Source organism: Hevea brasiliensis, chromosome 8 (genome assembly GCF_030052815.1).
Source record: "Hevea brasiliensis isolate MT/VB/25A 57/8 chromosome 8, ASM3005281v1, whole genome shotgun sequence".
NCBI lineage: Eukaryota > Viridiplantae > Streptophyta > Magnoliopsida > Malpighiales > Euphorbiaceae > Hevea > Hevea brasiliensis.
Genome location: NC_079500.1, coordinates 2,319,576 through 2,325,157, shown reverse-complemented (window position 1 = coordinate 2,325,157; position 5,582 = coordinate 2,319,576). Strand labels below are relative to the sequence as shown.

At 41.0% G+C, this 5,582-nt stretch overlaps 1 long non-coding RNA gene across 1 annotated transcript; it reads left to right on the top strand.

Annotated features, from left to right (window-relative positions):
- The first annotated feature begins 1,438 nt into the window (after window positions 1-1,438).
- Window positions 1,439-5,097, top strand: LOC131182206 (uncharacterized). Its single transcript, XR_009150459.1, has 2 exons — window positions 1,439-1,480; window positions 4,916-5,097. It is a non-coding gene; the product is annotated as an uncharacterized LOC131182206 (long non-coding RNA).
- Window positions 5,098-5,582: the final 485 nt, after the last annotated feature.

Genomic DNA, 5,582 nt, shown 5'->3' with positions numbered 1-5,582 from the left:
CCATGTGCTTGTCATAAGTGTCACTTAGTTCGACCTACTTATCATTTATAAGTGCCTATCAAGTTTGTTACATGGCATGAGACTCACCATTCCATCTTATTTATATCTCATATAAATAACTTGGGAACAAACATGAATACAATCTTTCTGGATAAGTCATGTCCTTATTATGAAGTATCCTCGATTGTGAACCTATTTATGATACTTTGTGCTAGAAATATTGTCACTCATATTCTTAACAACTTAAGAATAATATTTCTAACAAAATATCAATGGACCTTTTCTATTACACATAAATATATTATGTAAACGAAAAAGTGGAAATGCCTTTTATTATTAAAAATATGTACAAGATACATACTAAATGATATGCTCTAGGGCATACTACTAACAGGTGAACTACCCACTGATGCACCAGATTTTCCTCCTCCTCTCCTTGGAGCAAACCGAGACTTCTGTTTCTTGCCCCGGCCTTGAGTCTGACCCTGAGACTCCTTGGGTCTCTTACTACCCGTGTCTGCTGAACCGGACTGACCAGACGCAGAACCCCTCTTGCGTTGCCTATCCTTTCTGGACTGCTCTTCATTTCTGACTCTCTCCACATCAAGGGCTGATGCTATCAATAGAGAGAAATCTGTGAAGTGGTGACACGTCACTATTAACCTGATGTTGTCATTCAGTCCATCCTCAAATCTTCTACATTTATCAACCTCTGTCGGCATCAACTCTAATGCATATTCGCTAAGTCTCATGAATTCTCGCTCATATTCGGAGACTGTCAGCTGCCTCTATCTCAGTGCCAGGAATTCTCTCCTTCTGGCCTCCAAGTACACATGACTAATGTATTTCTTTCTGAATTCAGCCAGAAAGAACTCCCAGGTGATCTGTGCAGGCTGTACTACTCTAGATACTGTCACCCACCATCTATATGCATCCTCCTGTAGCAGTGACAGAGCACACTCCAACTGCTGCAGTACTGTAACACCCTAGGCAAATCCCACATCGACAAAACACAGGAGAGATGCTGGGTTTATAAGTTAGTGGTTCGTAACCCCTAGTGACGCGTTTTAAAACCGTGAGGGCTTCAGCCCAGAGCGGACAATATCACTAGTGGGCCGGGCCATTACATTTGTGGTATCAGAGCCACTCCGCGTGCAACCTTGAACGATGGTGGGGCAAACCTCAGCGAGGACGCTGAGTCCCATAAGGGGGGGTGGATTGTAACACCCTAGGCAAATCCCACATCGACAAAACACGGGAGAGATGCTGGGTTCATAAGATGGAGGTTCCTAACCCCCATTGACGCGTTTTAAAACCGTGAGGGCTTCGGCCCAGAGCGGACAATATCACTAGTGGGCCGGGCCGTTACATTTGTGGTATCAGAGCCTCACGGTTTTAAAACGCGTCACTAGGGGTTACGAACCACCAACTTATAAACCCAGCATCTCTCCCGTGTTTTGTCGATGTGGGATTTGCCTAGGTGTTACAATCCACCCCTTATGGGACTCGGCCTCGCCGAGGTTTGCCCCACCATCGCTCAAGGTTGCACGCGAGCACCGATACCACAAATGTAACGGCCCTACCCACTAGTGATATTGTCCGCTAAGCAAGCCCTCACGGTTTTAAAACGCGTCAATGGGGGTTAGGAACCTCCATCTTATGAACCCAGCATCTCTCCCGTGTTTTGTCGATGTGGGATTTGCCTAGGGTGTTACAAGTACCCTCTCTGTCCTCTCCAGCCAATACTCTGTTGTGGCTAGATCATCATCCCTCTTACCTCTGAAATCAATTGCCCCATACTTTCGCAGTCTCTCTAGTGGAGATCTGTGTATAGGTTACAGCTGTGGGGGTGGAGGTGGCTGTACAGGTGGTGGTGGTGGTGGTGGTGGTGGCTGTGGCTGTGGCTGTGGAGGTGGAGGTGGCTGTGGCTGTGGCTATGGCTGTGGAGGTGGAGGTGGCTGTGGCTGGGGAATGGCTCTGGCGAACTGACAGAACAGCTGTGTCATCTATTCGTAGAAGGCCTGTTGTGCCCTACTCACAGTACCTCGAGATGACTCTGCTTTGATACCACTAAATGTGACGCCCCTTACCCGTCTACTGTATAGCCGAGCAAGAAGTGCCACATTCGGTGCCGGAGCACCCTATCTTGTTTTATCATATCTATTGTAAACTTTTAATGTCATTTAAAACATGTATTCTATGTGTAGATTTTTTTTTTTTTATATCTTATTTCTGTGGAGACCCGGACAGAGCCTCCCTTATTTTATTAGCATCTGGCGGGTTCCACTAATCACCTGTTAACATGTCCATATTCATTTCACACATTTCCATATCATATTCTCATGTATCATATCATTTACAATTATTTATGAGATCTAAAAATGAAGTATTATCTATTGCATTCATATAGAAATTCATAGATAATAAATTACAAGTTTTCATTTCAATCTCAAAGTTTAATTACAAGTCCAAAATGAAATACATCATAAACTAGTAATTACATCATGACTAAACATAATGAACCAAAATACTAGTCTATACATGGGCCCTACCAAAATACAAAAGACCAGTGAGGTGACTCTGGACAATGGCGATCCGATCGAGCTGCCGGTGCACTCATCGATGTCTTTGCTACTACTGGGGGACTGATGCGGCTGATCTCCAGTACCTACGCGATGGAAAACCAACGCGCTAAGCATAATGCTTAGTGGTGCATAATTTATAATAACAATAATTTAATAATTTGAAACAATATATGCAACTCATAATTTTTGGGTCTTTACATTTTTATTGCTCTTTGGAAATAATTAACATTATTGGGATCTTTTATGATTACTCATTGTATTTTAAGTCTTAATTAAAATTTTTTTTTTATCAGTGCCCAAGAAAACCTATAACAAATTATAAAAGCTGGATGTACGGGTGTATACTGGTTAGACAGCCATATGTCTATCCATTATACATCTGTCAGGCACGAGGCCAGCTGTCGGGCACGAGACCCGCTGTCAGGCTTGTAAAGCCAGAAATAAAGTAGGCATATAGCCTGTAGAACAATCATACCAGACATATATTATCAGTTCATGATTTTCTCGTTAGGCAGTACTGCTATCTGTAGTCCCCAATTGGTATACCAATTTATCCAACTAAATAAATAAGTCTAGGTATACTATGGGCAATTAAATATTTTAATTAATTTAGCACTATTCACTATTACTATTTTCTAGTACTGTTCATTGGTACCATAAATTTCATATTAATAGGACATTAGTCCTAATTTACATATTCATATCATTTTTAATATTAAATTTTCCTTATGAGTATTTTAATTATCCTATATAGCATTTTTCCCATGAACCTTTCTTTAGGTTCATGTTGATGTGTTATCTTTATCTAGGAATTTAACTAGGTTGGGATGTCTATTTAGTCACAATTCCTTCATAACAATTTCTCCTCTATGTTTAAACTTGAATTTCATTTTTTGAATCACTGAGTTTGGAGTTATAAAACTCAAGTTATGGTCAAAATACCAAAGGAATAGTATTTTGGGACATTTTCTGGGTTGGCAATTTCAGTGACCCAATTTGTGCTAACAATTTGAATTGGTTAAAGGCAAAAATGGGTTAAGTGGTCTTCATGAAAAGTGTAGCCCTATGTCTAAACTTTCCATGGATAAAAGTTTAGGTCATTTGGACAGGTATAGAGGGAGTTATGACCAAATGAACACGTACTATTCATTTGGTCATTTTCTGGGTTTGTAGTTTCAGTAACCTAATTTTTGCTAACAATTTGAATTTGTTAAAGGCAAAACTGGGTTAAGTGGTCTTCATGAAAAGTGTATCCCTATGTCTAAACTTTCCATGGGTAAAATTTTAGGTCATTTGGACCAGTACATAGAGAGTTATGACCAAATGAACACGTACTGTTCATTTGGTCATTTTCTAGGTTGGCAGTTTCAGTAACCCAATTTGTGCTAACAATTTGAATTTGTTAAAGGAAAAACTGGGTTAAGTGGTCTTCATGAAAAGTGTAGCCCTATGTCTAAACTTTCCATGGGTAAAAGTTTAGGTCATTTGGACCGGTATAGAGAGAGTTATGACCAAATGAACACGTACTGTTCATTTAGTCATTTTCTGGGTTGGCAGTTTCAGTAACCCAATTTGTGCTAACAATTTGAATTTGTTAAAGGCAAAACTGGGTTAAGTGGTCCGCATGAAAAGTGTAGCCCTATGTCTAAACTTTCCATGGGTAAAAGTTTAGGTCATTTGGACCAGTATAGAGAGAGTTATGACCAAATGAACACGTACTATTCATTTGGTCATTTTCTAGGTTGGGTGTAGGGAAATCTGAATTTGGGCAGTATTTAGCTCAAGTTTTGGACAGAATTTGGGCATGGTTTCTCCATGGAAAATTGGCTATTTTGGGTCTAGTTGCACCTCCAATTGGCCTTATACCAATTGGGGTCACACAATTTTATTTATGGCCTAAAATGTACACTGCCCTCAATAAACACAACCTGCAGAAAATTAACACTTCCAAAACTCAATCTCCTCCAATGTCCTTACTTCAATTTGCATGCAATACACTTCTATAAGCAACAATCTCATCCCAATAGGTCAATTTCAACATTTTACACAAAGTCCTCAACATTTACACAAACCCTAGTTTTCAAAGTTTCAAATTTACACAAACACTATGTCACGACCCAGGGATGGGGTTGGGACGTGCTTGTTCAACCAGCTACGCACTGGGGTGGAAACTTCGTGTCCCACATCGGAAATGGGAAGAAAAGATTTGGGCCATATATGTGGGAGTTTTCCTCACCTGGTCAGCGCGCTTTTGGGAATGAAACCTCCCAAGGGACAAATCCGTGAGGCCCATGGGCCAAAGCGGACAATACTAACTGGAGAAGGATCAGGCTGTTACAATTTGGTATCAGAGCTGGACTCCCTCTAGTACGGTGTGTGGTGCGAGGATGCACCAGGCGGAAGCTGGTGGGCTTGTCACGACCCAGGGATGGGGTTGGGACGTGCTTGTTCAACCAGCTACACACTGGGGTGGAAACTTCGTGTCCCACATCGAAAATGGGAAGAAAAGATTTGGGCCATATATGTGGGAGTTTTCCTCACCTGGTCAGCGCGCTTTTGGGAATGAAACCTCCCAAGGGACAAATCCGTGAGGCCCATGGGCCAAAGCGGACAATACTAACTGGAGAAGGATCAGGCTGTTACACACTACACAATCAAACACCTAAACATTTCAACTAATTACACATTCTCATGGAACCATTTTTCATTACTTAAAAGCAATAAACTTCAAGTTCCATGGCTGCCAAAAATTCAAGGGTTCTTTCCTCTAGATTTTCTTTTTGTTTTAATGGCATTTATGCTTCGTGCTTTTCATGTTTAATAAAGAGAAGAAGAGGGATAAGTGCACTAACCTCTTGTGACCCACTTCAAACTTTAATCTTTCTTCTTCTTATGGGTATCTAAAGCTTCCTTATGGTGTGGGCTAAATTTTTTGTGAAGGGGTCTATGGGTTTTGGGGAGGAGAAAGCTTGGAAAATCAAGTTTTAAGAAGAACAA